Source organism: Temnothorax nylanderi, unplaced genomic scaffold (assembly GCF_030848795.1).
Source record: "Temnothorax nylanderi isolate EJ_2023f unplaced genomic scaffold, tnyl_v1.0 TNYL_tig0159_pilon, whole genome shotgun sequence".
Taxonomy (NCBI): domain Eukaryota; kingdom Metazoa; phylum Arthropoda; class Insecta; order Hymenoptera; family Formicidae; genus Temnothorax; species Temnothorax nylanderi.
Window position 1 is genome coordinate 20,746 of NW_027249221.1, and position 25,055 is coordinate 45,800.

Consider the following 25,055-nt stretch of genomic DNA (forward strand, 5'->3'; position numbering starts at 1 on the left):
TCTACTCTATGTTTGCTTCCATTTTTATGTCACCGAATATTTTTGCAATTTTCTTTTATTTCAAAGGAAAAAAAATATAAAAATTTCTCATCTAAAGCTCTTACTTATAAATATTAATTCAATATTTCGATAATAGAATATTTATTATATATATTATTAAAACAAGTGTGAGTATAATTTACTGCAATATTTTACATCTCGCTCGCAGGATATGGTCTTTTACGAGATGAAATATAGAATGTTACACTTTACACTACATCATGCGTGATACATGCGGCTACTGGCCCGCTTTCAACGTTTAAATTTCCACCATTTCTTCTCTCATATCCTGTCGCTTAAACCTTTTAGCTACAAACCCATATATATGTCAGTTGAAAAACGTACCATAAAAGCAAATAAAAATTACATAAGTAATCTATTAAGCTTCTCTTTGTTATGATATATATCAGTTTATAACATTATTTTTATAATTAATATAAAGATGGTAAATTAAAGCGATACATCGTAATCGCATTTTTATCTCATTTATCAATAGGCAATATCAAACAAGATTTTTAATTATTGCAGTCAAAGAATTAATAATATTGTCTGCAAAACTTAGCTGCGTTTATCCTGATTTCTGTAGCAGGATACTGACTACGGGCAACAAGTACTTCTAAAAAAATTCTCTTCAAAAAGTTCGCGATAGATACGGTTAGTTCGTCGTGTATTTCGTATGCATCATTATCATGCTCGTATTTGCTCATTTCGTATTCGCAAGACTAGGAAGGTAGCAAAGAGGAAGCGAAGTGGCTAAAGATGGAAGCGAACGTGGGACAGGAGTGGCAGTATTGACCCAGTTGCCGGTGGCGCTCGTTGTTGCTCGTTCACCCTCTTCGCTCTTCGGTTCTTTCCCCACGCTCAACGTTGATTAGGCGTTTGCTGTGGCAAAATGCGTGCACGCGCTGGCCATTAATGACGCTAATAACCGATATGTTTACGGCTAACGATTTAGCCCCGTAAGCCAAATTAAGCCAAAGTCCCGTGAGTGTAGGGTGTTAATTCTTTGATACATTCGACATGTCAGCAACGTTAATCTGAATTAATTTTTCTCAGAGAACATTTCAGAGCTGCCGAATGCAGCAGGGTTTTTATTACATTAGAGAGCGAATAAAAAGAACAGTGTTGTTCCGTTATCCTGTTACTCTTTTATCAAATATTTTTGCTGACGGTTTCAGTAATCGATTTCTACGAAGCTATTAGGTACATATAATGAATTGAAGAGTTTATATTAATTAAGCTCCGTAGATATTTTAGTTTCGATGGAACGTTGTTCTTCAAATATTTTTAAGTAGACTGTAATAGAGAAGAAATTTTCAATTTAAGACTCTAAAGTATACAAGTAAGAATTTGTGTCTTCAACAGGGTTGCTTGACACAATGTCTTTTGGACAGAGTCTCGCCATGTACTAAATTATGTTTGCGATACTAACTATAATTTCTGTTTGTAATAATGTAGAATGGTAAGGTTTATGCCATCCTAAGATAAACATTTATAAATATAAAAATTAATATAAAAAAGGACGCGTTAAAAGATTTAAATAACAAATAATACGAAGTATAACACTATGCTATGCGCATCTAAAAGACGAAATGTTAGCAATAATGTGCGATATTTCAAAGATTTAAAATACATGGATTATTGTATTCAACGCGTAAAGCGGATGAAGATAGATTTTACGGATTTAATTTCGCCGGCTATGAGCGTTTGACCCAACGCCAACGCATCCATTAACATGAAAATTTTGCATCGATCGATTCGTTAAAATATCCGCACACCTACATACAAACATTCTCTCATTCTCTCTCTCTCTCTCTCTCTCTCTCTCTCTCTCTCTCTCTCTCTCTCTCTCTCTCTCTCCTCTCTCTCTCTCTCTCTCTCTCTCTCTCTCTCTCTCTCTCTCTCTCTCTCTCTCTCTCTCTCTCTCTCTCTCTCTCTCTCCCTCCCTCCCCTCCCCCCTCTCTTTCTGCAACGATACACAGATTATTATTACGTACAATTCAATAAATATTAGCTGACAATCATATATATTATTTTATGTAATTTATATCATAGTCACTAAACAATGCTTTCTTTTCCCAAGTGCATAAATTATTTGATACGTCTGCATCGTATATAATAAATTGTATTAAGCTATTTTAAAATGTAATTTCTATTTTACAAAATTTAATGAATAAGCGCTTGACTCATGCTTATAAATCGATATTCATGTAAATTTTGATAATGTTTTGTTGGCAAAAAGAAGATATAAAATTCTGTAAATATAACATAATGTAAAAACATCTCTATAAAAAGAACAATAAAATGGATTCGCTGCTTTCTTTAAAAAATCACGTGAAAATTTGAATGTGGTTAGTTATGCATTATTTATTAGAATAATAAATTTAATTCTGTCAACCTTCTATCTCTGTCGATTTATTGATTAGTGTGTTAATTGAATCGCACTATTAAGTTCAAATAAGTTTAGACTAGCTGAATAACGAATATTTGTCATTTGCAATTCAGTTATGGTTTCTATAATTGCCTTACGAAGGCAAGAAGTTAGATATCTTCGTTGAGAATTTCACGCTTGCCAATATTATAGAAGTGAAATATATCGCTGACGGGTCACTTGTGCCATTTGTCGCACGATACAATATATTATATATAACTAGATTTCTATTCTTTACTCTCCGTTCAATACGCGCGACATTCAATGTATCATTGAACGTTAGCACGTATAAATGTGCATAGTGTATAGATACGTATATTCCGAACTGTATATGTATATACCTACATATATGCATTTTACAAGAGAGCGGAAGATATAACACACGTATCTGAATAAGGGTAACGACAATCTTTCTCGAATTAAATTCACAGAATATCCGATCGATATAAATACACTTTTTCTCGTACAAAGAAAGCCTTCTCTTTGTAAGCTAACATCAAGGTTCTTCAGAACAGAGCGGAACGACACGAATGAATGATTCAACGATTTCATCGATTTCAATCCGGGAATTATAGCCGGAATTACGACTAAGCTGAGTGACATTATAAGTACCTAGCTGAGGATATTTTTTAAGTTAGTATTACTGTCATATTAAAAGTGTATAAATCTATTCAACACATTTGTTAAAATCAGTGTTTTAATAAACATTCTAATAGTGTGGCACATTAATTTGCGAACGTTTAGCTGAAAATTAATAAAATTCTATGAATATCTATGATTATAAGCTCACAAAAAATACGAATTTGTGATTTGTTACAATTTATTCAGTATTTTTGTGTGAGCTTGTAATTATACATATTAGATTTTTTTCTGGTAATCATTAGAAGTAGTTATTACCTGAGAAGTATTCGCGTACTTAAGATTTAGTTAATATCACACAAAAAACTTACGAGTCACGACATTTTCATAATGCGAGCAATTTAGCAAGCGCGACATAAATTTCACGCGAAATTCCCGTTAATATTAAGCATTAAAGAAAATAAGGCAAAGACATTTCGTACATGCGAATATTCTCTCACGCCATTTCGTAAAGTGTCGCTTCGACGAAGAGATTATGTGGGCGCAATGGTTTTGCAATTAAGGACTTCTCCTTCCACGAAATTCCGATTTTGGCGTTTTATAGCCATGAAACTGGAGGATTACATGAAGATATTATAGTTGGAGGATTAACGGCATAACATATTCAGCGTTACACTCACCGCAATGTTGAACCAAAGAGCAAACTCAGGTGGTAGAACGTCTCTGAATACCAACTGAGTAAACAATAACCCTTTAAATCATCTTATTCAAATGCTTCTATATCTTCGACAAAATGCTAATTTCTAATTGAGAAAATAGCCTTGAAAAATTAGTAAGCGGAATGCTTTACTTGAAGTTATTCGGAATTGGTCGGAGGAGTGTTATGTTCGTACTACTTGTTTCGAGTAAAGAAATTATTTCAATGCCCTTTCAATTTTTTTCCTTGAATCAAATAAAGCTTATAAAAAGATTCCGAGTGAAGCTAAGCTCGCGATTACATTTAGATATTTTATTATATATATTTTTTACGATATATAATATACATATATAATATAGTGAGGAAAAAGTATACATTTTAAAAATATACAACTCTCAAAATAATTCTCAATATTAAAATATTAATAAACAAGGTTTTATCTTATATCTATTTATCGTAGCAAGAAATTTCAGAAGTTTATCCAATCTCTTTTGCTACTTCTTGATCGTCTCCTACTTGCTTTATTTTCCTCGAAGAGTTTACACCTTTCCAAACTCACTACAAGCTTGAATATATGCTGGACGAATGCCAGGAGAATCGTCAGGTGGCCAGTCATCGACTTCATTGTCGCCGGAAGACGCTCGAAGCGCGACAAGGACGCGGAGGGGCTGCTGGAACAGGGGGGTTGCTGGAACAGAAGCTCCGGGTGTCCCGGTCGGTTGACGGTGGGCCCGGGTTCGCGTTCGCTAGCGCGCGTTTACCAGCAAGGCGCGCAGGTGCGCTGCGACGCTGGCGTCGGCGTCGTCGGTGTTTCCTCCTCCCCCTCTGTTAGATGATAGCTTGAGGTACGCGCGACGCCACAGAGCGCGGCAGAAGCCCAGAGGATCGCGAGGTCCCATCGTAGAGTCGGTTCTCCGCCGGGTCCGCTATTCGTCCGCTCGACTGACTTTTGACATGAGCCTCGGTTCCCGCGCGTTCGTCAGCTAGGAAGGGGAATCCTCTCCGGAAACCAGGTCAGTCAGAGACGTATCACGACGTGTCACCAACAACGTCACACACGTGAGATTCGTTATTGTCGTGGGATCAGTGTCTCAGTCTCGTGCAACCGGTCGAGTTTATAATTCGCGAGTTATAATTTATGTACGAATAATATTCGAGTGAGACCAATTGTTCGCGACCGGTTGATCTAATATCCAAAAATCGGGCGAATCCAGAAGTCCCGAAGGAGTTGGAGGACTACCAGTGAACAAGTGAGCACCTTCGTTTTTTTTTTCCACATTCCTCGGGAATGTCGCGCGGAAAAGTGAAGTGAAAAGACGCGGGTGGTGGATTCGGTGACGCTTCTCGAATTCGCCGGAAGTTTGGATTCCTCGTACAACTTCTCGCTCGAGGAATCTTCTCCGTGGAAGATTCGCCTTTAGAGAACGCCGTTCGAAGGTGCCCGCTTGTTCACGGGAGAGACGACGCGCGTAAGTTGGACACCTGTTAAACTAGCGTACAAACTAGAACTTCGATTGGAACGCGTCAATTGTGGGGGGTGACGACGTAGAAGTTCCACATTGTAGAAGACTGAAATACCGTGATCTTGCATAAACCCGATTAACGCAAAATTGTTAGTTAGGTAGGTGTTAAATTAATAATTGTCTCTTCCTCCTGTGTAATCTTCATCCGAATGCGACCTTTTTAAAATTGGACAATCGCATTAGTCGAATAGCACGGCTCGATATACGATAGGTATCGAGAGATCCACGATCAATCTTTTGTTCCCTGATGTATAGATCAAGTCACGACGCATAAAACTACACTTGTGCGTAGTAGTAAAACTACACTTATTTCCCTTGCGACATCAAAGGCACCTCCGTCGTAGCGAAGTTTAAATGTGTAGTTATAATTACTAAAATCGTATTCCATGGCGCAAAATGGTGCCCGTGCGTTATAGTTTCATGGGTTTAACAACGACAATTTGAAACAACAACGAGAGAAGTTTGACTGCGGCTTGCAATGAGTTTTGTGCTACAGTCATCATGCAAATATAAATTAGTTATCACCTTCGTGATTGAGTGGTATAAATAAAAAAACTTCTTAGAAAGTAAAATGAAACTCAATGCATTTCATAAAGTTCGTAAAGAATAATTAAAAATATCAAGCGTTAATGCAACGAAATTTATAATAAATTATAAAAATCATAATTGACAAATTAAACTTTCGTGAAATTAACACATAAGCAAACGTTTATAATAGAGACTAACAAATGCAATATTTCCATGTACAAATACGTCTCAGAAAATTGCTTGTCGTATGAAAATTAAATTTAAAAAAACTAATAAAAAGTTAAATGAAAAAGTTGAATAAAAAATGTGCAGTATAAAACATACAATGTAAAATATAAAAGTAAAAGTTCGAAGTTACTTAACGATTAATTACGATCTTTTGTAGAAAAATCGGATACAAGTACAGCAACGATTCCTTAATCAAAACTAATCGTATCTCTATTCCAATAAAAAGTCTACATTCTCAAGTTAACTTCTTATAAATACTTTATTCTTAATGTATGATAACGATGGTCTTCAGAGACCTATTGTTTCCGGTGCAGGTTTCCTTCCTTCTTGATGTCGTGTCTGCGAATTTTGCCCCTTTCTCTTCGAAAAATTCTCATAAAAAATATTTCTTAAGATTTTGCGGTTGCTATTTGTTTATTACGTATTAGCTGGAAATACGCGTGTTTGGTTCGATGAGGTTTCGGCAGGAAAGCTCGCATTTGCAATGCGGCAAGATATATTTCTCTTTGTTGTGCAATAGCCTGAGTGCGCTTTGAGGATGCTCGGGTAGTCAATACGCGGTATCCCGGAGTCGAAACGTTTATCCATCAATTACCGTGACAGGAGCTTCCTTTTAGGTCTTTCGACCTTACCACGGACGATTGCACGGGAATAAGCGCAATATCGATCGCGGCGCAAGATTCATGCGAGCGTGCGATGCGCGATGCAGCGCGGCGTCGAGGAAACAATTTCTATCGCATTAACGTGTAACAAGTGGCTTCGTTTTGTCCGGGTCGTAGGACTTCCGTCCGGGCCCATTGTCCAGAATTCTCGCCGTTTCGGCGGCAGACATGCGCCGATGATGACGGCGAGGCGTTAACCCGTCGTCCATTATTCAGAGACCGAGACTCATTTGGCGACAATGAAAATGATTTTGTGCTGAACATTAACGTTTCTCGCATATCGGATGAAGGAGCTTCATCAAGCTCATCCGACGGAACGTAGATACGTGTACGAAGTTGGACAATGACGTTCCGTGGTTGATTTCGTATTGTAAAAGTTATTAACTTGTGGCGCACGTCTAATGCGAGACGTGAATTCGAAGGCAGATTGAGTTAAAGTTTTGTTCTCTCTTTATCTTTCTCCGTAAATAAGTCGAAGATATAACAGAAAAAGATATACAACAAGAAAAAATGGAATTCTTTGAGTTGCAAACTCTACGACTTGTCAAGCATATTTTATTAATAGGATATATATATTTGAACTTTCGTAGGAGAATCTTAATCAAAAGTAAGAAGAATTTTCGTATCCTGAAAATTACTTTCTTACGAATGGCAGTCGGATAATGTTTGTCCTCAGTATCAACGTAGCTAAAGTCCGATGTGTTTCACATGACGAAACGGTACACATTCACGAATGTGAAATTACGGGGTCGTAAATTTGGCTACGCTCCCCGCGGGCGTCTTATTTGCTCGCGCGCACACACGTGCGCGATACCTGGACGGTCGACGTCCGAAATTTCGGGCGATACGCCACAGCATGAGAGCAGGGTGTGTCCAATTCGAGTGCGCGTGTTGGCGCAAGGGTTGTTTACGTAATCCCGAGGGAATGATAGAACATGGCTCTGCTGTTACCTGTCTCCCCTCCCCCTCCTTTTATCAGAGTAATTTCCTCCGTGCGCCTTCGTGCGCATTTCCTTAATAGTACGCGTTTGTTCCATTACCATACGCTGCGCCCCGGAATCCTTCCGTCAATTAATTCAAGAGGTTGTTCGCGAATCGCGGTAAAATCGCATCGCGTATTATACCGAGGGCAAAGGTTAATGTGCTTTTCGACGTGAATACAGTGCCTGCGGAATACTATTAATTCGCATACAAAAGCGCTTATAGAAAATCAATACATATATATAAGAAAAATAATCCACTGCACGTTGACTGATTATTTAAATATCCAACAATTCCTCCGATCGAATATGGATATTGATTTAGAAATAAATGCATAAAATATGAGATATTATATCACTTGAAATATATATTACTCTGTCTCCTTTAGAAACATTTAATTTAATTCAAAATTTTTCATTTTGAGTGACAATGAGGTCGCGAGGACGTGAAAGAAATGCAAATCATGTGGCTAACTGTAAGCACTATTGCAGAATACGTGGATGACAATGATAAAATAAAATGTTAAAAAGTTGAAGACATGACGCGAGTCAGCAATTTTAATTCACATCGCTCACTCAAATTTTCACCTTTCGAAAACCACGTTCAACGTCTGACTTTATTATTTCTATTTAAATGTTCCGTGCTCTCGATTCTCCTTTGGTATCTCGTACTCTTTATCAACTTTTATTCAAATATCGAACATTCGTGTCTCCAGCAATCTTGGCATGTTCAGGGACAAGTCCGAGATATAAGTCCGCTACCGTCGCGAAATGTCAGCGAAATAGCCGAGGTTACGACAAATGAGTCGATTCATCCCCTCGTTATGTCGCTGCGTGTGTGCACGGCTTGTAATCGCGACCCTAGATTTCGCCCACCGTAAAGATATACCAACCTGCGTCCTACGTACGTACATAACGCAGTGCGAGGGCAATATCGCATGTTATCGGCCGGCGTTATCGCCATTTCGTGCCGTCATAATGCGCGAGTCAAGCAACCACGCAATTCGCTCTCGTCTTTCACGTGGAGAATTGTGCCGATTCGCCTTGAAGAAATGCGCATCGTCCCCCTCCCCCCTCCCCCTCTGCCAGATCCCCAGAAATTTACTGGAAAATACGACGCGGGCTGATACGCGGTTTATCCCTGGTCGCTCGTAAATTGCACACCGGGAATGCAAAACGATGCGGCGCCGCGAACATTATTCATACTTTTATACTTTCGTTCTCCAAGTACGCTCTTTCTGATACGCAAATGACCTTTATCGTGCTTCCTTGCGGCGTTATCAAGATAAGTGGGGGCGAATGTCTAAATGAGGCAAGCGCGCATACAATGTCCTGGACATCCTTGAAGAAACTCAATTACGTCGTTCTTGCAGAACTAAAAAAATGTGCTCTCTCGAGCGGCGCACATTAATTTTATCAAAGAGGTACAAAGGAAAGATATGCACTCGTCCGATATACGCATCCGTTTTCATTCATTTCGCCTTTTCATTTCGTTATTACATTTGAACATGTGGAATTTCTTTTTCATACTTAAGTTTATGAAAACAGTATTCGCCCTTCGCGTTCTCTTCCGGTTTGCGTATCCACGTAAAGGATCTTTTTACATTTATCAATTAAATGTAATGAATTGAACAGATAAAAATCTAGCAAAAAGTAATTTTTCATCACATTCTTGTTAAGAAAACAAAGTTGATTTTAAATTTTACGCGGAATATGCGACGCTCATGCAAAGATGCAACGTCTTGCAACTTTCTGCATGTATAAATTTTGCCGGAAAATCCGACTCGCGCACATATCATCTTTATTTATTATACTTTACGATGTACGACCATGGGGTTGGATTCACATTGCGTTCAACATAAATGTATGATCTTGTTAGATGGCGTGCAATAACGTGTATCATCTTTATTGAGGATCACGTCACATTGTAATGCGTTCGCTGCATCCGCGCATTTTTTTTTCCGTACAAAAACTCGCAAAGGCCGCAAGTCAAGGCTCGCAACAATGCTAACTTCTATGAATTTTCGTTGCGGTGGGAAAGGCATTGCCACGCCACTTCTTTTCCACCCCAAGTCGTTGAACAAAGGAAAGGTGTGCTGTTTGTGAACACACAACTCGCCCTGTTTTATTCGAGCCTGCAGTCTTGGCGAGCAACGTATTTCCTCCACTTTACACTTTAAAACGGCGTGGAGCTTTCTTAACGCCTGTTAAAAAAAAAAACACCTCATACAAAAGTGGACCTTACGAGCGTATCCGACCTTAACATGAAGAGAAAAAACAGATTTTTAACAAACAATGAAACAGAGAAAAATAAAAAAATGGAAGAAATAACATTAATCACATCAATTATATTATTATATAATTACGTTGTAAATTCAATCTCGGAGGAAACAGGTAGTCTCCGTGGAGAATTTTGTTTATATTTCTATGTTTTTCGCATGTTTGTTATATTTTTTCTTTTGCGCGTATTTATTAAAAAATATATTTTAAAACATCAACGAAAGATTATTAAGAGTTTTATTTAAAATTCGAATATGTAGTTAGGTATATCGTATTGCTTCTCCAGTACAACGTCAAGCGCAACATAAAAAAAATCTTCTGAAAGGACCTACCTAATTAATTTAAAGGACTGAAATTAAGTTCGCGAAACTTTTTCAGACCAATTAGGATTCATCCTGTTAGACGTAGTTTCACGATTGTGCCATTGGGAGACGGAGAGTTATAAGGCGCTAGCACGCAAGTTCTCGGAGCCGTTGGAAAAGCGATAAGCCTGGTTTTCCGATTACGTACCGTCGAGTTTTTGCGCGTTTCACGCTCGTAGATTTCCCTTACGTGCAGCAGGATTACCTTCGCGAGGTGTTTAAACTAACTTTTAATCGTGCGCGCGCGCGCGCGCGCAAAACGGGTACGACATCTTCGAGGCCGGGAAAATACGGAGGCCTAACTTTAACGTGGTTAGCGTAACGCGACCCAAGAGGATCTCTTCGGTAATAAGTGATTCGCGCGACAACGCGACAAAACGGAGCGCGCTCTCGCTCGTATTTTTACGATGAGCTTCATTAAAGCACCGCGGATCGATCCGGGTCGACTTTTGTACGGGGAGGCTTTGACCGCGCGTGTATTATCTTTGCATCTGTGAAGGCAACCACGTCGCTCGTTAATCCAGTGAACTCGATTCAAGGCAAACTACCGTCGATCTTGTTTTTTCCCCTTTTCTTTTGTATACGCGGTTACTCCGTTACGTTGTTTCACCATAGTGCAGCAGCGAGATTATTCTCAGTTTTGCCGCGACCTGTCGCGTAACGTTGCTTTTTTGAACGAATAATAATTGATGCTCTCCAAACATTTCAGATTCGCTCGCAGTCGCATAAACAGACAGTGTTATGTTCGATGCGCGCATTACTTGCAGTCCGCCGCTTAAATTTGCAAGAGAAATCCTTTAACAGAGACTCTAGAGTGAGCAAAATGAACAAAATACTTATTTGCATATGTTCCACGTTACTTGTAGATAATGTGCGTATCGTACAGAATATTTGCATGTTGATGGCAAATATAATTCCATGCCGAATAAATTCCTTTTGTTGAAATAAAAGAGATTTGCACGAACACGTGTACGGAAAGTTTTTTTTTATGTTACGAATTTTGTTATATAATTCAAAATATAAAGCCAGTGACAAGGAGGCGACACGCATTTTACATTGCATAAATGTGCACGTAGCTCGTTTTCAAAAGATGTTCTTAGAGATATATCAAACTTGCGGGAAGAAAGAACTTGAGTTTCTTCAAATAAAGAAAAAGTAAACTTCGGCCATTATCTTTATAGAAGATGCTATTTCATTTTTTTTGGCATTGTACTTCCGACATTTCTGCTACGTGGATGCTTTCTGCATAGATTTCACCGTATTTGCGAGAAAAATTGCGAAGGGTGTACAATCCATTAGCATACATCCATTTTCAATGTTCTCGCGGAGAATATCGACGTTGAAAAATGTTAGAAATAAACGAGTAACACGAAGTGGCTATGAAACATAAAAAACTCTAACGGAATCAAATAAATGGACCGAGTATATGAATTCACGATTAATCAATTTCGCGTAGAGAAATATTCATTTCTATGGAAGCATATATGAACTAATATGTACACGTGGGCGCACGCGGGTGTGTGCCGTGAGGAAATTTATCCCTTCCGAGATACAAGTCTTTCTGGGTTTTTGAAAATTTCAGCAGTAAAAGCGAACGCATAACTGGGTGCATACAATTTTAGCTACCTGTTCGCTCGTTTCCCGGTAAAATTTTCAGAAGCGTGGAAAAGCTTATAACTCTGAGAAGGGACTTTTTCTGCAGTTTTCCGCATCTCCATAATTCTACATTTCTATAATTCTTTATACGTTTCTTTTATGCCTTCGTAGATATAAAGGAACCTCGTTATTACTTCGGCTAACTCTTTCTCTCTTGATATTTTTCAATTATAGGCCGTATTCTCAATATTACTTGTCGCGAGATCACTGATGTAGTGCACAACATAATCTCGCTTCACCGTTTGCACGAAATTTTACCGCCCCGCGGACGAATAAATCGTAACTTGATATTTTAGTAAGATTTGAAATAGTGTCGGTGAGAAATGTCTGAATTTATGGACGGTAAAGACCGACCGTTTCTTACCTCGGTTTCGAAATTTGCGCTTTATAGAGCCATTAAACAGAAGGCATCCAAAAACTTGAAATATAGCACGATGTCTTTACGTGCGTGACTGGTACATATAATGTAGCCTAGAAAGACGTAAGAAGAAGAGAAAGAGGGGGATAGAGAGAGGGGGGAGGAGAGAAAGAGAGAGAGGGGGGAGAGAGAAAGAGAGAGAGAGGAAGAGAGATATTTTATTATACCTTAGGGTAATGTCCGCTGAGGCATATAGTAATACATGCACATATAAGTAACTATGCTACAGGGAATTTATATGAACCCTTACAAACATGTCAAAGCTGGATTAATGTAAGCAGTTAGCTATACGTGTAGATCAAGATTAAATTAGTTACAAACAAGCACTATAAACTAATAATGCATAATTAGATGCGTAATTCCCATATATAATTTAATATAATTACTATAATACTTTAATATAATTAAATAAACAGAAAAAAAGATACGTGGAGAGTAAAAGCAGACGCAATCGTTACCGCGTTATTTATCTGTTTCTAATCAAAAGAAGTTATGTGTATAATTACTTGTATTGAATATATAACTGATTTAGCTAAATATATAACAGACTCCATCTTTTTATGTTGTTATGAATGAAATAATCAAAATCATTTAGTTGAGTTAAGTATATATTTAATTGCATAATTTAACAAATTGATGTTGAATCTTATTTTTCGATTTAGGAGACGTTGACAAAGTGTATATTTATGTGTACGCTGTGCGTCGTCTCTTCGCACTCGCTACGCGACATCATTTGCATGCACGTTCGTACGGATGTGCAATGTGCACGTGTATGTACAGTCCTATCAGCCATAGAAAATTGCATTTGTCGAGCGAAATTTTCGTGAACGTAATAAGGACTAACTCCGTAGAACTAAGTCCGTATAATTTAGCACGAAGGAATGGAGAGCAGTTTTGCTTTCCCTTCGTAGAAGGTTCCTTGCCTTTGCGGTGCGATGATAGATAATAGAACGATCATAAAGTTCCGTGAAATGGCTCATCTTCGAAATACATTTTCGCGTTTGAATTATTTACATGGTATTGCTGAAAAAGCTATTTCGTTAATCGATTGCTAACATTTGCGGGAACGTGATCGTTAGAGCTGGGAAAAGCTGAAGACGATACAACTGGCTACTAGCGATGTGTTAAATGTCAGCGATATGCTTCATTTCAAATGGATGGCATTCATTAATGTAGAATACGCCGCGCTGACGGAAGAAATAGATTAGACACGTTTTTGTTTACTGAGCGAAAGACAGATGAATACCATACAGGTATTGTATACATTAGTATACAATGATAAAGCTTTAATTATTCTAAAATAGTTTTCTTGTTTGATTTAAGAACATTTATCTGCGACGTTGTTATCACATGCTACTATTGTTGGCAGGATTTCTTTTATATTTCCTTTGTAATATTATTCTATGGATGTTTTAAAGGAATTGTGAATACAGCTTCAGAAATAATAACATAATGTCTACCTTATATAACATGATTTCCCGCAAGTATGGTCTTATTTACGTAAAACAAATAAGAGAGTAGAGATTAAATATCTTTGTATATTACAATCTTATCTTCCTCATACATGCATGAACGACGTAAAATAATTAATTTTTTGTGGTGTATTTTATTTAATATAAAATTTTCTACAAAAATTTATTTATTTTTTCATTCAAATAAAAACCGTATACCTTCCTGAAAAAGAATTTATCTATTTTTTTTATTTAAGTAAGAGATGCACGTTCCTTTTAAAGAAAATTTATTCATTTTTTTATTTAAATAAAAAATACATTCTCATTTACACAAAGATTTGTATAATCAAACTGAGAGAATAATTTTGAAGTAACATTTTTATGAGACTATTACGTACGTCTCATTAAATATATTTTAATTAGTATATTTTAATTTAAAAAATATTCTCTGTGTGTGTGTGTGTGTGTGTAAAAAGAATTGAAAAACTCGAGAAAATAACACTCTTAATACGAATAACATGTATTCGTATGTGTCACAAAATTAAATTTTTATGCTGCGAGGCATGAATTTTAAGTCGCGACTTTGAAGGGATTAAAAAATAAAAAAATTAAATCAGCATACATTAAAGAGATATGCGTTTTCGATGTTTTCTATATCTGTATCGCCGCTAGATAGCTTACGGTTGCAACGAGACAAAGCGAATTGTCATTTCTGCGGAAGAACGATGAATAAATTAAACATTTTCTTCTTTCCGCAGTTCGATAGAAACTTTTCTTCAAAGAGCAATATGTGTTCCTTTAACCTTTTCACACTTGACAACGATCGCAATGCAACCTTTGTTGCAATAATATCGGATATTGATTGCTGACGGACTTTTTTATAATATTTAAAAAACTTCACTGAACATCTTGTAAGAGCGATCCCTGAAACGCTTAAAATATATCGCGGATGTATAAATACACTGAAAATTGCGTATCTATTTTACGCTAGCCGACCTTACCGTTACGCACGTAATCCGCTTATTAATTTAATCAGACTACTCCGAAGGACGGGATGGCTAAGTTGCAGTCCGCAGTTAACGCCGCGTCTATAGTAGGTACTAAATTTTCTTCAATCCAACTTAACTTGGTCTATACGCATCTCGACTTCCGAACTTATTTAAAGTTTCTTAAACTCGCTCCACGGCCCGTTTCGTTAAGAATACATCAATCGCGTTAATATTGTAGCGTCTTAACAAGGCGTAACTTTGCTATCGCGCCATATACGTAACTTTCCTCGGATTCTATGGGATATTGGTATTTTGCATTTACCACACATGAATCTTTGCTTCGGGCATAATTTATGGATGGAATGCCGCGCGGGACCCGCCTGGTTTGGGATTACTTTTGCACGGATAATGCACACGTGCATTATAATCGCCAGATCAGTATAATACAGTTGTTGAAACGATAATATCAATTTAAATAGAACAATAAAAGATCTGTTCTAAATATTAGCACTGTAATTTAATCTCTTTTTAATATATAAGGAAAAATTATCGTCAGATGTGTGTGTGGGGGCGGGAGAAAGACGGAGGAAAATGGCATCCGTTAAGGAAAAAAATAAAATAAATATGTTACTGAGTATTCATTTGAAAATAAAATAAAACTGTTATCACCGAGTGTTCATTTAAACTTTTAGTAATTAAACTGTAAAATTATTGAACTCGAACTTGGCGTAACAAAAATATTTAAATTCTAATAAAATCAACAAAAGATTAACCTTTTTAAAAATCAACAGACTCGCATTACCCCAGGCATCGGGCAATGAGAACCACCTGGGTAATGAGATTACCTATGCGGAACATTTAGTGAGTAACAAAGTATGGAAACAGTAATCAAATATATATATATATATATATATATATATAAAATAGGTTTTATCATCTTCTATTAAGACGAAATCAATCATTTTTAAGTCTTTTTATCATTTTATAATACGTTTTTACGAATGCAAAATGGCAAATAAAATTGTTTAACAAAACAAATAAACGTTTACAATGTGTATATTGCCCGAGGTAATTGGAGCTAGTTTCAATTACCTTATTGGAGTTGGTTCTAATTATCCCATTAGTGTAATTTTTTTGTTGTTGATTAAAAACGATTGAAAAGGTTTCTCTCCCTCCTATATATGTATATATATTGTTATTAATTTACATATAAACAGAGGTAATTTATTATTATTTCTAAGGAGCCTTTCAATCTCTACATTCAATCTCTACGTACATTCACGATTTCTATTTTCTCACATGAACATGCAGAAATCTCAGGATATTGCAGCGTATAGCTTGGCAACAGGGAGGTAACATAATCTGGTATATCCTGGAAATATCTGCGTATAGACGCGATTCAGATATGTCGATATTCCCGACGATATCCCGCAGGCATTCACAGCGTATCCGCCTAACATCCTTGCATATAATAATACCGTACGTTATCTCCTGGTTACAACGCTGCATAATGATTGCTGCTGGCGTAAATTCGTCGAACCTAAGCGATATTTGTTGCCTAATTCATCTTTGTTGGCTGCAACTTCCGCATATGTGGTGCAACAAACCTTAAATAAATTACGTAGGAAGCAACGTTGTGCACAGCTTATACCTCGGTAGAAGTGCGGACTTAATCACAAAATAATAACATAAATTCTATCAACGAGAATTAGAATAGACTTGATATTGCTCGATTATTTGTGGAGTGCCCAAACGCGTGGAAAATGCACTTTTTCTATTCGTTTTAATAAATCATATCTTCGAAAAAAGAAATAATGCATATAATTATTATGAAATTTATTAATACGGTTGTTTGGTTAACATTTAACGTGGTTGTTTGGAATATTATTTCAATTTGTTTTAGACTATCTTATATCAAAATGGCATAAAATATTGAAAATATTTGAAATTAAAATAATATTTATCAATAAAATTAAATTATAACGATAAATCACAAAACACAAAACATTTATCAAGATACGAACCAATGCATAAAATTAAAAGAAAAACGCTAATAAACTCTATCTTGCTATGAAAAGTGGAAAATAGTATTTATGTTTATGAAGAAAAATTGTTTTATTTTCCACGGTGTATAATAAGAGTCACATAGCTTCGTTGTTTTGCAGTTGTTTACATGGAAATGTAACTACGCCATAATAACGAATTTGTTGAAACTGAGTTAACTACGAAAGTAGAAATACTGCGGTTACAAGTCGAGCAAGAGTTTGAAAAATGTATCATCTTATGGAAATAGTCCATCATTTAGATTTCGCATCATTGCGAAACTTTAAAATTACAGAACTAAATTCTCGGTTTCATGTGATTTATTGCGATACGCTTCGCCGCGTTTCCTCAATCTACATTGCAACATGTAACGATGTGACAAACTATTCACATTCTCGATAATTACAACTCAGATTAATTAAGGGAGTAATTGGAAAAAAGGGCAAATAAACAAGAATCTTCTTCACAAAATGAAAAAGAAAAGAAATGTAAATTCCTAATTTTATTTTACAGAATATTTGAAAATATGCAACTTTATTGTATATAAAATTAAATATTAACTATTAGTGAAATTGTGGAAGCACAGTTGTCTGTGTAATTTTTATAAGTGCAAGTTTTTGAACATTTTTCTCTCAGATTGTTTCTATATATTTATACATCTGTATTTTAGAGAGTTATCTAATCGAGCTTTCAATTTTTGAAAACATTGATAATTTTCGATATCAAAGAATCACGTTGCATATTCAATATACATATTCGTATCGATAAAAAGTGACAGAAATATGTATCGAGGGTAGAACGTATCTATACGTAACGTGCGAGTTTGCAAAAGTCTACTCGGAAAAAGGACCTAACTCCGTTCTTGAGGGAAAATGGAGGGTGAAATGATAATGGCGCGGAACGTGATAAAAAATACCATTCTTGTCCTTGTGAGGGATAGTGCTTGGCTCCGTAATGTTTGATAGAACAGTTCTGGTTTGCTTCAATTTTTCTACGCGTATGTCCCTTGCTGGTAGTAAACGCGTCGACTTTATCAAGGGTCAGGTCAATATTGCCAATCTCTCTTTCTTTTTTTCTCTCTACTTCATACAGTTAGTTCGACAATATTTACAGAAATAAATAAAAATGCGCATGTCATGAAAAAAGAAACATATATAACATAATTTCGAAAATTGACAAATTTGAAAAATGTATTTTTACAAAAATTTTTAGTTCCATGTAAGTAAATATCATAATTATTTACTTTGATAATAGTGTAACGTAAAAATTATAATTTTAGTTTGTAGAAATAGAACAAGATTCTTCTGTGAAGGAAACTTGACACTCGATAGAAGTAAAAATATTTAAGGCCAGTAATGATAAATTATGCGACGTCGTAAAATGTGTTTATCGATATTTACAATCAATTAGTTGCTAACATGAAACCATTGCAATTGCGGCTTTAGACAGAACACATGCTAATACATTATGTACACATTAATATCAACATATGTATAAACTGAAATAATATTGCCACTTCAATGCATGTGTGTAATATATCGTGTTTCAGATTATATCTACAGAATTTATTAAAGTCATGGTTGAAAATATATAATATTTACTATGCATTTCTTTGATACTCGAGAAATAATATAACTTAACAAATTCTCGTTTATGATATAATGTTATTCTTTCACATTAACTAACAGAGAACAGCGTAATGGTAATGATGGATATGATATAACGATGAATACTTCCTTGCAAACTTAATTGTGCTGTTAACGTGACTTTGTTAGACAAAATTATTGCATATATGTAATATTGCATATATGTATGTACATAAGTTCAGTAGAGTAAGTTTAGCATGAAAGCCTGAATTCTAAATTACTTTCGCTCAAGAAATGTTGCTAGCATCTAACAACATACATTTGGCTTGAACTTTGCGCTAAAAATGTCAGAAACAATTTAAAATGTTCAAACTTTTCCATATGATGTGTCGTTAAATTATTAATAGATTTTGCTTTTATTACGTTTACTGTTGGATATAACGCACAAAGGTTTTCTGAATAGGATTAAGTATTAAGGTTGCATGAAAGGTATGAGTGAGTTATTTTAAACCAAGTCCGTTTCTTGGTATAAGCTGAAGTTAATAAAGATTGATTAAAAAAGGTTTTTTTGAAACTGTTCTCTCTAATCGTTCGAAATAGATGCAATGAGTAAGTGCATATGCAAATGATTTCCGTGATGAATTATAGAATATCAATCACATATCTTGCTATAAATATCCTCTCGTTTTTCTCCAATGAAGAGAAGAAAAATATTGATGTCTATATAATAATTTCGTTTGCGATTGTGACATAAAACCGTTGAAAAGTCCGAGTTAAGCTCATTAAGCTTAATCGATAATTTATGCAACGATGAAATCTTCACTACTATTGAATCTAAAATTTATAAAAAATTTTAAATTACAATTACATGATTCTAATATTAGCATAACTGTCTTTTAATGTAATTACAACTAATATATACCGAACTTTTTGAAATTATATATAAATTAATATAAATTCTTTTTCTCACTTTCTCTCCCTCTAAAACTGCATTTCTAATCAATTAAGGAAAGTGTATTATATAAATAATATTCTGTTAAAAGAGAAATATATTATGTAATATACGAATATAAATTTCTTTAGCTTATCCACAACAATTTTTTCACGTATACTGCTTTGTTTTTCCCAATTTACAATTCACAACCGCTACAATAGAGAAAACCGATTTGGGCCTAAACCTACACACTACAAATGCCGCAATAATGAAACCGAGACTCCATATATCGTCCGAAACTTGGAGTTGACAACTCGGCGAATCGAGCGCAGAAGTCAGAAAGCGGAATTACTTTCCCATTCGAGAGACATAGCGCGTTTCCTCAGGTGTTCGGCCAGTCGTAAAGTTGCACCGTCGAGTGATGCAGCCGGGAAGCGACCGAGTTGGGCGAGTTTGGAACCGCGAGTTCTTGCACGATGTACACAACTCGGCCTCGCCATCGATTCACTACATAGAACTTACGTCCGCCCATTCGTCGGCTAACTGGCAATTTTCGCGATTCTGCATGGCGTTTAATGCATGGAAACGGAATTGTCCCTTGTTCGAGTTGAATGGAGTTTTGCGACGACGGAGCGCCTCTTATTGCAGACAATTACGTTCACGCTTACGTATCTCTTACGTCGGATGTACATTTGCATTTTCAAAACAGTTAGTAAATTAGAAATAATTCCTTTAATAATATTAATTGACGTGTCCCATTCGTAGCGAAGCAAGGAGATTAGCAGGCAAGTTTATCGTCTCCGGTTACCAATTACCACTTCTCTTTAATTATTAGTATACCGGCGTACGTCTTATTCTCCGACCAACACAATTATCCAGATTGCTAGAAGCAATTAATTACGATACATCTCATCCGTTGACACTCCGAACACGTTTAGGACAGATCAATAGTGCACTTCGAACTGGTATGGTGCTCGTTCGCAACGCGCTACAGAGATACAAGGACACTTTATGTCAACAGTATTAATCGGATACGGTATTCCTATTGAAGCTAATTCACCCATATCGCGAGATCATTTATAAAGATCGTTCTGAAAGTGTATCACGTACAAATGTTCTTTTTTTTGGAAAGAAAAGCGAGAAAAATTCAAAGCTCCTCGCAAATAGATCTCGGCGATGGTATTAATACAGCTGATCCGTACAATACACGAGAAGATTTCGAGATATCGTTAAATGATATTGACAAAGGACGAAATACGCTTGTCGGCCTTAAGTGCCCTTTTATAGATATAGAACAAGACGAGAAGTGACGAATTAGGTCCGTGAGCAAACCGAAGTGAAGCCCTCCCTCGCTGTTGCGGGTCATTCCCAGCGAAACTGGGATCCCAACCTGCCGTTCCGGTTCTAATCAAAACTTTGGATACGATAGCGTCCACGGAGTACATGGTAAAATAAACGGGCAAGCGTATATAATAAATATTGGTCGATGCCGGCGAAGTGATATTTCCTGCGTAGAATCGCACGAATATTTTGGTTGAAGTGGCGAAAGATGGTTTTCCACCTTAATACTGCTTAGTTTTTTTTTTGCTATATAGAATTGCGCGGAGAAGAATATTTTGATTGAAGTGGCGAAAAATGTTTTTCCACTTTAATCCTGCTCAGTTTTTTGCAATATAGAATACGAGATGTAGCAAATTGTTTTTTAGGAGGAATGTTAAAGGGACGTTAAAGAGGATGAAAATTTATCGTCTTTCTTCAGAAGATTGTGATACTGATCAAAATATTATTTGTTTTATATTATTGAGCAATTGGAGAGAGAGCGCACAGAAGCAGAAAATCGGATTAACTTACGGGAAATCGCAAAGCCATTCGTTCAAATTTTGCATTTGCTCGGAAAATCCCAAGCCTGATAAAATTGTAATTAAATATTAATGCGTACATGTGTTAAAAATGTAATTAAATTATCCATCACCTTTAATATTAACCGTACGATTCTGGATATTATCGCTCATTTTTGCGCATTTTAGCGCTGGAGCAATTTTTCGCCGTAGCACTTATGAGAAATTCGCGTTTACAGAGCGGCAATAACGACCAATCAAACGTTTGTGTTTCTCGTTTGTTTATCTGCCGGATACCACGCCGCCTGCGACGTATGAAACAAACATTTAATTTTCCTATTTCGTCGTCCGACGAGTGAAACGGACGCGTCGCCGCGTATAGAAAATCAATACCTCCTTTACACTATTTTCGTGTAGAGCTCCTGTCAAGTGTATCGGTTTATCGGGATCTACGCGAGCACGATGAAATAAGATGTGGAGTGCAGGCGTCGATATCGCGGGCGATTTCGCTCTTTCGCGAGATATTCTTGCCGGCGGCGGAAATCCTTCGAGGTGAATCGATCGCCTATCCGACCCTTTTCACCCGGATTTATGCCGCGACGAGATTCTTTATTCAGGCATTTCAGGCACCGGCTACGGCCGACCGGCCGACTGTCGGCGACTGTTTCAATCGGCTCGCGGAAAAAAACAATATAGCGGTGTCGATGACCAATCCCGTGTAATATGATTCGGTGACGCGTCAGTGGTTATAAACGTTAATCCTGTTTTCAGCAAACCACAAGTACCACATCATTTACGCGGCGTCGCGACGTTGGCTTGTAAATATAACATTGCGATAAAATATTAAACAAATACATTTTTACTAACATCCCGCGATGTAAAAAAGTTTCCGCTGTATAATTGCGATTTTCCGTGTTACTGCATAAATGTGTTATTGCTTTCATACGGTCGGTAAAATATAGAACCAGCGCGATTATTTTATGCATCGTTTAATAAAGATATTCGCGTACATTCATGCGTAATTTTGCACGTTCGATAGAACACAGTGTAATACGATAGAATATTATTCTTCATTATCTCGCGTAAGATTTATTTCGTTCTGCCGCGCACATTCATCTTATGTATCAATTTGAGATAAAAATTAATTTAAAGCTGTAATAAGAAATTTAACGCTGGGGATAGAAAGACGTAGCGAAAGAAATTTTGCATATTCGCGCGAATCAATATTGAAAAGTACCTATCCCTGGGGGATAGCGCGGAGTAATAAGCGTTCCTACTTGACACCCTTTGCTGTCCTTTCTTGTAAGACCAACTCGATTTCCTAAAGCGACGAATATATTGCAGTCACATATCGCACGCGATAGTCTATACAAACATATCTACAGCTTGACATTTCACTGTTTGATATATGACATACTGACATAAGAAATAAAAAAAATAGGCCATCAACGTGGAAAGTTCACTTTGATATTTTCTTCCATAAAAACTGTAACCGCGGGAAGTTCTCCAGAAGAAAAACCACCTACAATTAGCGTATTGTTATATCCATATTTTTTACATCTATATTCTATATTCTAACAAAAAAAATATGTGGTAAACGAAACAAACATTTTTTTAACATTTTTAACATTTTTAACATTTTTAACATTTTTAACAGATGATATTCACCGGTGAAAATAAAATAACAAATCGTGACCTCTTCTCGTTTTCTTTCACAAATTGGCATAAATGTACGTTTAATTGAAGAAAAATTTTTCGAAATCTTTCTCCAATTAATTTCTTTCGTTATAAGTTTATTTTCTTTTGTATTTAAGAACTACTATAAATCCAGACTTGCTTTCGGAAGGTTCGACAAAGTGGCCACTAGAAATCACTAAAACAGTTCGCAGCTTTAATTTGAGCTCCGCGTGTTTTCTCTTTTGATTGTTTTCCTAAAGCAGATTATCACGATGCTTCAGAGTAAAGGGTAGAGATTTCCACGGATTGTTTTCTTTCAATTCGGCCTTGTATTTCAAAAGGTTTATTTTCCTCTGCAATACTCCGCGATAAATCAAATCGAAATGCATAATTTCAAAAGCAAAGTTCAGCAAATTGATTATTTCCTATTGAACAGTAGGAAACTATCAATTGTAGAACATTAAATTTTAATTGACATTTTAAAATTATTTATATATTTCGTACATTGCATGGTTCTATGTATATCATTTCCGACATTAATTGTTTGAATAAACTTCCGCAGTTTGGAAGGATTGGATCAATATAGTATTTCATGCGGATGTAGATCGGAAAACAATTATATTCCGGATATTCCCTTCCTTTTTCTAGACGGTATTTTCTTAAAATATCATTCTCTTTACCATATCGATCTAGCGCAAATACTGCATGCGGAAACGTACGAAATTTATGTCATCTGCGTCGACAACGATCTTTGCGTTCTCTCGCGATGGAATTCTATATTCTTTCGCGCGGTGATACATTTATACTATATATCTTCCGGAAGAAATGTATAAGATGGGAAATTAAATTTTCTGGCGTACTAGTAGATGGGTTTGAATATTAAAACGGGGCGCCCCCGCGTGATACATCGGCCGGCGAAAGCATAGCAATTTGTATTTCACCTCGCAGTAACTTGGTGTGTGAAAAATTCGCGTATTATAGTGGATACGATTTCCGTGGCATCGATTGGCCTCGTACCATAAGTGCGCTCGGCAAATTTCCATTTTTATGGAATCCTAGATGTGGGCGATAAAAGAAGCTCTTTTGCAGTTAACTAAATGAGTTAAAAGTTGATAGCGACATGAGTACGTGTTATCGAATCGATCGTCTTTCTGTAAATGCAATCAAACGTGTTGTTATAAAATATTGCAGAAAATATATATACCGCGCGTTACTACATACCGCGAAACATGTTTTGTAAATAATACAGTATATTTATTTTATAATATTTCGGTACTTTTACATTGTATCCACATGGTTGTTTAACAAGTTGTTGTTTATTCAGAGGCCATTGTAGAGCATTGATTGCTTCATCAATTTTTTTTCGTCTATCACTGTATAGTAATTTCTATATCACAGCGGAACAGAAAATCAATGTTTTTGTTTCATATCATTGTTAATCTAATGAAAATATTCCCAAATATATTTTACATGTTTACACATGTGTAAAAAAAACAATGGCCAAAATCTGCGATTTTATGTATGTCATAAAGTATAGTATAGTATATAATAATTCAGAATTGTGTGTGTGTGTGTGTGTGTGTGTAATATTGAAGTCAAATTCCTTTTGCAATTGAAGATAAATGACGTTTTGCGAATTAAATTTTACAACTGCAAATAATATATAATGTCCTTTTTTTAATTTAAAAGTGATTTTACTTCAATGAGTTTATATAATATCCGTGGATTACGAAAATATGTGATATTATAAATTGAAAGAGATTGCAACGAACAATAAAATTTTCAAAAAAAGATGTCAAATTCGTCAAAACATTTGTTATATTTGATATAACGGTAGCAAATCATTTTTTATTTCCTGTATTTTCTTTCGTGATCTCAAGAATCGATAGCTCTTATTAATTCAGTATATGCGCGGCACTAAAAATGGTACTGAAAAGTCAGATAGAATCGAAACGAGCCACCTGTTTCCGCGACCGATGTGATCGCAGTAAGAGAAAAAAGGACGAAGGAGCAGCAATAGATCTTACTCGAAAGCTGGACCTTATCTTATATAAAGCTCAACATCTTACGAGAGTGTCACGGATTTATGACGAATTTAATTCCGAGAAAAAGTTGCCCGGGCCAAGAAAAGAAGCAGAACGAGAACGCGACAAT

General features: G+C 36.2%; 1 protein-coding gene across 2 annotated transcripts in view; it reads left to right on the top strand.

The window, feature by feature from the left end:
- Window positions 1-4,604: 4,604 nt before the first annotated feature.
- Window positions 4,605-25,055, top strand: part of LOC139777732 (uncharacterized) — a 95,925-nt gene continuing 75,474 nt past the window's right edge. The window contains exon 1 of one of the 2 annotated variants that reach the window (XM_071715324.1): window positions 4,605-4,759. The gene's annotated coding sequence lies outside the window, so the exon portion shown is untranslated. The other variant, XM_071715323.1, reaches the window with a different exon arrangement.